Source organism: Corvus kubaryi, unplaced genomic scaffold (assembly GCF_017639235.1).
Source record: "Corvus kubaryi isolate FWS band 111438036 unplaced genomic scaffold, C.kubaryi_AGA036_p1.0 37382, whole genome shotgun sequence".
Lineage (NCBI taxonomy): Eukaryota > Metazoa > Chordata > Aves > Passeriformes > Corvidae > Corvus > Corvus kubaryi.
In genome coordinates this window covers 5486017-5496388 of record NW_024581124.1, presented here as the reverse complement: position 1 = coordinate 5496388, position 10372 = coordinate 5486017, and the positions used below count along the sequence as shown (strand labels likewise).

The window sequence follows — 10372 nt, the reverse complement described above, 5'->3', positions numbered from 1 at the left end:
ACTAGGAAAAAAACGCAAAACCACAATTCGAGTAGGGCTTTGCATTTTCCCCTGCACGGTTGTGTCACTAGATGGCCTTCCAGACCCAATACAAACACCACTGCACCCGGGCAATGAGGATCCTGCTTTGTGCACAGGGGAAACAAAAAGCTAGAAAAGGATATTTCTGCAATTGAGACGAAAAAGGACCTCTAATACCCAACGAAGTGTCACATAATTCAAATTATAATAATTAAAAGGCAGTCAAATTCACATCTGTTTAAAATTCACCATTTTACCGAGGAAAAAGTTGATGCAAGCACATAGAAGCTGTCAAAAAAATGCTTTATGAACCACATAAATCTTATCTGGAACACAGGAAAAGCCACCAGCTCCTGTCCACTGTAACGGGTGAGGGCAATCTGATGGCACAGGAATGGATGGGCCAGGAAAGGATTTGTTTAATCCTAAAATGATGCTCAAAACCAGCATCACGCTATGTATGATACAATCAGCAAGTAGAGTTAACAGTCTTCCTGTGACTGAAGAAGTCAGGTTTTATTTTCCAGTCAATTATTGCCAAAAGGGGATTTTTGGGGGGATAAAAGTATTTTGTGGTTCATTATTAATTTGTGGGGTTTGCTTTTTTTGTTGTTTGTTTGTTTCTTTCTTTGTTTTTGGGGTTTTTTTCCCAAGTCTCACGAAACAATCTTTACATTTCTCACAGTTTTGTCTCCTTACACATTTTATACTTATTGAAACTTACAGATTTGTACACCTTTAGATTTTGGATTAAACAACATAAAATGAGCAGATTATAAATCCAACTGTAAACACTCCAAAGACTGTTTTTAAGTAATGGACGTTCTACTTGTAATGAGTCAACTTTGTATGGAAGAACTATAACATTTCAGTGTCTCAGGTACTTAATTTTAATTAACAGCTATGCAGTGCTTCAGGCATATCATTTGATTTTGGGCAAAAGCTGAGCCTATTTTGCTGACTCCAAAAATGCAAAATCTAAAATGGAATTGTGCCACTGATCTAAATGGAAGAAGATTCAACCCTCTACTAGTGAAATTCAAATCTAATAATTACTAATTGCAACCGTCCTTCTCTAGTTCAGTTTTGGCCTGTATATTGATTTCGGCACAAGTTCTTTCATCAAAAGCTTATGCATCTGCAGCTCAGGGGTCAATGTGTGTGTGGAAATTCTCAGTGAGCACAAAAAAACCAGGGCTTTAGTGGGGTATGGAAAATATCTGTGCTCCAGTCTTGGTACCAATTTGTTGCTTCGTGATCGCCAAGGAAAAAATTAGGAAGGAGTGAAAGGTTAACACACTGCTTATGAAAACTGCTGGGAGTTCATGATTTTTGAAAGATGCTTTAATACTCTGGGTGATATTGATGGGTAATTCAGGTTAGCTAGGAAAACACCCAAAAAAGACTCACAGATTAGGTTCAACATTGTTTGCACACACCATCTGCTGCATACTCATTTTGTTAGCTTATTTGGTAACACAAGCTGGACAAGAATGGGGACCTGTTCCTCCTTATTGTCTTCGGAACTACATTTTTGAAATACGATTAATTTTTTTCTTCATAACACAGGCCCCAGCTTACAAAGACTTCAACATAACAACTAATCCCATTTGTGTCCAAGGAAATATTCATAAACTTAGTTAAGAAAGTGCATAACAAGACATAGCCTTAAATATTTATTTTTTAACATTACCAGTGACATTAATTATTTGTGTTTTCAGCTATGAATTCCCACTACAGCATGTACTGAGCAAGAGCAATGCCTTGAAAAATTTACAATAGGAAAGACAGACCCTAAGGAATGGGATTTACCAAGTAAGTCAAGTGAATCTCTGATAAATTTCAGATATTGCACAAGGCCAGCAATTGTTTGTCACGTGCACACACAGTCTTACTGAGGGAGAGTCCTTGCCCCACGGAATTTAGAATGGACAGGGCACAGAAGGAAGGGGGAACTATGATGTGGGAGAGCTGAACTGTCCCTGCACACAGCACAAAGTTCTGATGACAGAGTCAGAGGAGAAGCCTATGACAAAGCAGGTGTATACTACTAAAGGTGATTCATCCTTTTTACAGAACAAATGTACAAAATTGTTTTTCAGTTGTGCTTTTGCTCACAGTGCCAACACTGCTCTGACCCTCACTAAACTCTCCATACAATTTCCAAAATCAAAGCTCCCCAGTGTCCTTGACTTTCAGCAGCTTCTCTGTCTCCATTTCTGCAGCGTTTCTTGCTGTTCCTCTCGCACATGCAGAGCTCAACCATCTGGTCCTCATGGCCTGATATTTTACACACACGCCCCCATCCTGAAAAGTCCCTTGGGCCACATGATTCACCATCTATTCAAACCTTGCCATGTGCCTGGTTTTTTGTGTAGTAGCTCCTACTGATGTAAATCCCTTGTTCCATAAGGGCTCTCAATTGCCTTTTTCACTGAAGGCAAGGTGGCTGTGACACCTGCCAGTTTCTAAGACTTTTAACCCAACCTAAAGCATTATTACATTGTTGTTTGGCTGAGTAGGAACCATACTTTTTTCCCAGTAGGAAATGCTGCCAGAAAGGCATTAACTTTCTAGACTATTAAGTAATATGGAAAAATTATATTTCAATAAGAAAATTTCCTTTCTGCCTTTTCATGCCTGGGAAGTAGTTCCTGTTTCACTTGGCTCAAGTAGCCCAAGCACTAAATCAGTGCAGAAATCTTTGGATAAACTCTGCATAAAATCTGTCCAAATGCTACCAGGGAGTTCAGAGGGCTGGGAAAGAAAACAGGACAAGGGTCTGCAACATGAGGTGTGAGACAAATTAAGACACACAACTCAGCAAAATCAGGCAGAGAACATTCAGGCACTTTGATGTAGTTTGGACAAACTTCGTTCGTAGACAGCACACTCACAACTACCTGGTGAGCAGCTATTTATAGGGAACACAAACTGTTTCTCGGGTTATTTTCTCTGGTATTCTCTAAATCAGGGGTGCCAACCATGTGGGCCAAATATGGCCTACCTGATACACAAATGGCCAATGTGCTGTGTTTTGAATTTCACCTTTCATTAGAAACGGAGTTCTTGGCTTCGCATCTGTGGGAGAAAAACACCCCATTTTATGAACATGAAGTAAATCAACATGGTAGAATCTCATCCTGATACAGTAGGTGCTTAGAGGCAGTTTCAAGTTTCTGTTGCTCACTAGAGCATAAACTCTCAAGCCAAATTCTTTTGTGAAAAACAGGTAACACAAGGTTAGGATCATCCTATGCTTTCCTCAACATCAAACACAACGAATGATCTCTGAAAGCATGAAATGAACAGGCAAGTGTCTGCCAACACCTCCACAGCTCTGCCCCCACAGATCTGGGGGATGTGTGTCTCCCAGATGTGATGGCACAGCTTCCCTGAGCCATGGGCGGGAATTTGTCACCATGGGCTGGCAGAGCTATCACAGCAATGCTGGATCTCAACCCCTGCCTCTGTGCTGGGAAGGCAATCTGGAGGTTTGGCGGAGAGAGAGGGATTCAGAACGCCTCGTTTCAGGTGAGATCTGCAGTTGTGTTTGCCTTGGGAGCTGGGCTTGCTTTTGCCATGCAAACAGCCAGAAGCAGCAGGTTCAGGAATAAGGCACAGCCTTGCCCAAGGCTGACAGAGATCAAGGCTCTGCTACAAATCTGCATGAAATTAGTCACCATCAGATGCTCTCCCGCATCCAGATCTGCAGCAGAGAACACACCCCATCAGGAGTAATTTGGGGAAATTTAGGGGAAAGGGTTACAAATAGCTTTGCTTGCAACACAATGTGTTCTTAGCCAGTATCCAACCAATGCCTTTAGTATGACCTCTAAAATCCCTCTGGCTTAGGCCTTCCTGTGTTTTCATTACCCAACACTCCACCTAACCCAGCAAGCACAAAGACATTATTTTTTTCAAAATTGGAGTGCTCTCTGAAGTATCTACTTCCTTCAGATCACTTTTCCCTTCTTCTCCCATTCCCAAATTACATAATTATGGGGATAGAGATATTTTCTTTTAATGTACTTGCTGGTTCAGAAACAAGGGAAGACTAAATCCAAGAGGAGTGTGTGTTAATTAAGAGGACCACAGCATCAGAGCAGGAGTTGCAGGCAGCTGCTTTAGCTTACACAGTAGGGATTGATATAGAGTGGGTGAGTCAACTGTGGATTGCCAGATCTGGGTTACGCTCCCCAAAATTCTGTTGGAAAATTCCTCTAAACCTGAAATACGTGGAGTTGTACTTTTTTGTGAGGTTTTAGAGAACATCTAGTTTAAGTGAACCCAGGTTTGGCTTCCTAAATATGCTTTTCACTATGTGAGCTACAGCACAACCTGAACAAGTGTGTGTTTTACAGAGTCGTGAGTCAGGCTTTGATCAACACGTCATTCCTGCACTCTTGCACCTGGCACAAGCAGAAAGCTCTCAAACCTTTTGGACAAGGATGCAGGGAAACTGGGAATATTCATAGGGGAAGAATAAAAGATGGTGAAGTAGGCTATAAGAGAATGGACTGTGGATTAAATAGGGCCATGTTTTTGCTGAGTAATGCATAGCACTGACATTAAAGGGCAGTTAACGTGAAGTTTGCATCCTCCCCTCTGGTATCTGTCCAAATTTCCCACAGGAAGGCAGCAATGGCAGACTGAAGAGATGATAAAATCCTCTGTTCATATGGGCGACACCACAATTTCTGCCCGCTTTTTGTGGAGTGCTGGATGTATGGGTAGAGCTAAGCGGGAAGCGCTTGCTCTGTCGTTGTCTGGCTGGCAAGCTGCTGGTTTACAGAGGTGGAGGTTTGGCAGGAGCCAGAGGAGCTTGTGGCTTGTCAGAGCATGGCCAGGCAAAGGACAGGCCCAGACTGAGTTTCTCTCAGACCTGAGAGCAGCCATAACCTGGCCAGAGCAAATCCTGCACAGGAACAGCGACGCTCAGAGCAGGTTAATTAATAACTTGAGGCGCTGGAAATAAACCCAGTTTGTAATTGAGTGATGTTTGCTTTAGAGCTGTGATTCTTGGCCTGTGCCTGGTTTGTGGGAGCTGGATGGGCTGACAGTGCAGAGTGGCCTGGCTGGATGTCCTCGCTGAGAGTCACCAGAGCAGGTCAGGAAGGTGTTCAAGCAGTGATGTTGGGTTGTGAGGGCAGACACAGAGAGCAGCAAGCTGAATGTGCTGGGTCTGGCATACTGCCCTGCCCTGCTCCACACCTCTGTCCTTGATGGCACATTTCCTGTGCATTTCTCCCTTCCTACACACATCTCACCCTTCCTGAATCTTTTCATAACAACAGGCACATTGTCAAGTTCCCAGTTCCTTATTGGGACTAACACAGTAGCTCTGATTTCTTAAGGTAGGGAGATTTCCTGGTTAAAACTGTTCTAATTAAATTTACATCTCTCATAAGGCTAAAAATGCCCCTGTGTGAATGACAGCTGAATCTGCTTGTAAAATGTCAGTGTTCAAAGACCTTTAATGGTCTTGGGAGTCTAACAATAGTACAGACAGTGCCTGTTCAAAGATAAGAGCTCCAGGCAAATGGAAGAAGGAAGCAAATACAGCATTCCCCCAAATCAGACATCTTAGACAAAAATTTTCTAAGTATAGAACACATCTGGCTGCATATTTGTCAAGTATTTTATTGGCCTGAACTACACCCACAGCACCCACAGCAAATCCTTTCCGCTGTAGATCTGAGTGGGCACCTCCATTTTCCTTTTAGGACTCACTTTTGGACCTGGGGAAAAGTGTTCTCAGTAGAAAGGCCTCCAAGCAAGCCTGGGCTGGTCACAGTGGAGCAACAGCTGCATGAGCTTAAATTCCTCTCCCCACCCTGCTGCACAAGCCGTGCCCCTCAGTCCTGTGCCTGGAGGAGCCAGAGAGAGGAACGTCCAGCTTTCCTGCTTCCCTGCCAGCTCCACTGGCATTTCTTATTCTGCAGCCAATTGCACATTAGGTGCTGACACTAAGTGCTTTTTCATGTGGGCAGTGGTGGTGAAACTAAGGATCCCTTTTGGTCAGAACCCCCTGCATATGTTCATGACACCTTTTTTACTCCCCTTTATGCAACATGTCAGGCGCTTGTGATAACTTACTGCCACAGAAACCACTTCCTGCACGCTGCTAACTGCAAGTCCTTCCGGACTGCTGGCAGGCACTGCCCAGGGAAAGGGAAAGACAACGTGCAGGGGAAGGTGTCAGGAAGCAAACAAAATTCTGGCCTCTAGCAGCAGCTCCCAGGAGAGAGACAGGGAGAAATGCAGCAATGGCTGTGTGGATTTAGTGGAAAATAACTTCAGTTAGAAACTAGCCTGCCCTCTGGAAGGTTAAAACAACTAAAATATCTGGAAAACATATTTTGATTAAAAGTTACCTTAAAAAAAAGCTAAAGCAAGTTAAAAAATAAATCAGAAAGTAGACAAAGATAAGAACAGAGCATGCAGGAATCAAGTCTGAACAAAAGGCATGGGCTATGAAAGCAGAAAACCACAAATGGCAATGGGTTGAAATGTAAAACCTACAGTTCACTGTGAAACATGAAGGATGCTGTTGTATTCCACACCTCCTCTTCCTGGCTGTAGCTGTCTCCACAAGGTGAAGGGCACCAATGAATCAAGCTCCTTCCCTCTTCCTGTGTTTTCTATTCAATTATTTGCAGGCTGTGCAAGTTCTGCTTTATTTCCCCTCTCCATATGCCACACTCTCCTCCTGGTTTTTTTTTTCTTAATTCTGCACTGTGCCTTTGGCCTCTCTCCCATTCCTTTCTCCTCAGTGTGTGCCCCCTGCTCTGCCAGGATCTGCTGTCTTTGTAGCCTCTGCTGTGCACATATGTTGGCTCTCCCCTCCCCTCCTGCCACCCCCTGCTCCACCGAGTGTCCCTTCTCCTCGCTCCAGCGTTTTTGCCAGCGGGTCCATGAGCCAGCCAGCAATGGAACGATTTTGCCATGGCCACTGCTCCCGTTTCCATGTTGCCTGCTCCTCTCCAGCAATCAAGAGGAACCCGTGCTGTTCCCTTCATACAGCACAGGCAGAGACAGCCCTGCAGCTGCTTAGCAACTGGGAGCTGCTGTAGCGCAGCAGCACAGGGAGCCATGGACAGCACAGCCTTCACCGATCCAGCGCCTTCAGGCCCATTCGGCAGCAACCCAGGGCTCGGGGGACCAGCTGGGACACTCCCCACTGTCCTGTCAAACAATAAATCAAGATGCAAATCTTTAACTGCGGGATTGAGAGCAATAGTGGCAATGTCAAGGGCAAAACAAAGTCTCGGTCTCATGTCACATCGCACCAGTGGGAGACCCTGCTCTGATTTGTAAGCTGAACTCATTCCATTTGATCTTTGTCATCAGTTTCTGGCTGCAACGTTTTATACTCCATCACTTATAATCAGAATGTTCCTTGAATGTGCTGCATGTGTTAAAAACGTTCCCAGGTCCCCAGCTACCATCACATCCAGACTGTTTAATGAAGTGTCCAGAGACACAAGTAATTTAATGCATAAATATCCTTTTAGATTACTTATTTGTATCTTCATTTCCTTTTGATGCAAGCTTTGCAAGTGCCCGGCATCTTTAAATGGTACATTCCTTTCATTCTTTCTCTTTTATTTCTGTAAAACTGTACTGTTCAGGGGCCATGAAGCACTGAACTGTTTTGTAATTTGATGGCTTTAGAATGCTGATTAGAATTGCCAACCGTCTTGATTTATTTCATGATTTTTATAAGCTTGAAAGCATTCTTAAAAATAACCAGTTCTACATCCTGATGGGATCACAGCATTTCAATGGCAGCTGCATTTCAATAGGCAAGAAGCAACACAAAACATTCTGCAAGTCAGGTGTTGAAACAGCTTCTTTATTCCTTTATAGCTCAAGAAAGATCAGATCTCTGAAAGCACTCACTCCGTACCTTACAGAGGTAGCTTTGTCATAATACTAGCAGAAATAATATGAACACATACAGTTTAAAAAGTAACAAAAAACCCCCTCAGCTCTGGCAAATAGCCAACACATCCATCAAAATTTGTCTGGATCTTAAACACAGTAAATGTTTGTTCCACTGTTGGGTGTCACCATGCATCTCTGCACCCCGGCAGCCAAACAACACAGCCTAGTGATTCCCTGTCATTGTTCAAGGCTCACATCCCATGCATCCTCAGAGCATGCTGGGACACAGGTGAAATCTGTCAGCAGGTTGCTTATTTTGGCTGACAATTCCCTAGACGGATCATCTGTTGTTCTAAGGAAGGAATGAAAAATTTCATGGCAAGAAAATCTGAACAGGCAAATACCCTGTCCATATTCCTACTCAATATTCCTTTGATATTCTTAGCCTGGTTTCCTAAAAATAAAACTGCCTAATGCGACTGTATTGCTATATGTCATTTTCCCCCTTCCTTCCTCCACTCCCAATCAAATTTGGCAGGGGGGAAGAAGTCCTTAATGGACTTAGGTCTTGAATGAATAGCTGGATAGAGAGTATGTAATAAGGCATCACCTCTAAAAAACCCATCTAAACAGGAAGGTCTCAAAATGTACTTTGTAACCACGCTGCCCCAGACCTCTCATCTTTCTTTTATGGGTCCTGCAACCACCTGTTTTGTGCTCTGCATTATTTAATGGCTACATAATAGACACCAGGGCAGGCAAATGTTGCAGTGTGCCTCTGGCTCCCTTCCAGCTCCTAAACTGGGCTTTCTTCCCATGCAACTGGGGTGTGGCAAGGGATGGTGTGCAACCAGACCTCCTCCTGACACAATATTGACACTGCTGAGGTGTGCGTACACATACCCGGAACCAGGAAACACCCACAGTGCAGATAGGTTGTTTATCTGGAAGAAAATATAAAATCATGACCAACCAAGTTTGTAGGTGACACTCAGCAGTATCAGGAGGGAATATCAAATAAAAATTAAAAAAGGCCATTGCAAGCAACAACACTGTCCAAGGGTTTTCAAGAGGACCAGAGTAAACATGCAAAACAAAGAGCACAATCCTACAGTACAGGGTTGTCATCCTAAGAAGGAGCAGATCTGAGAGTATTTTAGCAGCCCTGCTGGGAAACCAGCTGAACATGGGCTGGTGTAATCCCTGGATGCCTGACAGACACATCTGAGCCAGGAGGGCTGTTGGCTCCGGCATGGTCACTGCCGATGGCTCCGTCCCCTTCCGCCCAGATCAAAATGGTGACAAACTGGAGCAGGAACAATTACAGGATTAGCAAAGACGGACCCGAGGGGGAGCTCTGCAGCCTGCAATGGAGTGTCTAAATGCTCAGCCTGCACAAAGCTATGAGGGGATGGAAATCTGGTCATGGAGCATTCCTCTGCCAAGGAGACTGAGGGACAGACACATCCAGAAACTGAAAAGCAGAAACTAGACAAATTTAAAAAGGTACTTTGATTTCTAGTCTGTCAGGTAGATTTTTGATGGAAACAATTTAGTCTTATTTTACTCCCTTTCACAGCCCATTTGAAAATGAAAATCTGATCTTTATCTAAGATGCAGCTATGCTGCAGTTAAATTCTTTCAAATGAGAAAAAGCAAAATATTCACAAAAATCCAGAGACCTGCATAATGCAGGAAGCTGAACCAGATGAACCTTGGTCTCTTTTGTCTCTTATAATCTATTAATCTAGTTTCCTTGCACAAGCAGTGGATTGTGACTTGAAAACCTTCAATATAAAGGATTCTGTGTACAAGGCAGTCTAAAACAAAATGTTGTGAACAGTCAGGATCATTGTTTGGCAGAACAGCTGCATATTTTTTATTTCACTTTGCCTCTCAATCTAATTTGCTCTTGTTGCAACACTTTGCCAAAGAAATTAAATCACTTCTTATTGATAACAGACAGTGATATAATTAGCATAAGAGTTTTCCACTCAACAATGCCGGGGAGGGACGCTGTGGGCAAGAACAATCTCCTTTGCTTCAAGAATGTGCACAGAGTCACCACAAGCTGTTCAGAAAAAAAAATTTTTGTTTTCCCCTTTTCCCTGAAAGACCTCTTTATCTAAAGAGTCTCATGCAGCAAACCAGGGTCAATCTAACTGAAGTATGAAAGTCTGGTTTGACCTTTCTGGGATTTAAACACACTGTACCAGAACATTTCGCTTTTCAGATACGAGGTTCAGCCATGAAACCACCCACTCTGAGAGCACAACCGGTCTCAACTGCCTTGGTGACTTTTAAACTACACTGAACATTATAGTCATTTAGAAACTCTAAAAACGGAAAGAAATTTTCGGCTCAGACTTACAAAAACAACTTCCAGAAGTGCTGAGGACCCACACAACTCACTGGGGCGGCACGGCAGGCTCGCTGTCCAGAGCCTGCTGCCCCAGCAATT

General features: G+C 43.5%; 1 long non-coding RNA gene across 1 annotated transcript; it reads right to left on the bottom strand.

Moving 5' to 3' along the window:
• Window positions 1-7858: 7858 nt before the first annotated feature.
• Window positions 7859-10372, bottom strand: LOC121667944. The gene is made up of 2 exons (XR_006017201.1): window positions 10283-10372; window positions 7859-9982 (listed from the first exon to the last, which is right to left on the bottom strand). It is a non-coding gene; the product is annotated as an uncharacterized LOC121667944 (long non-coding RNA).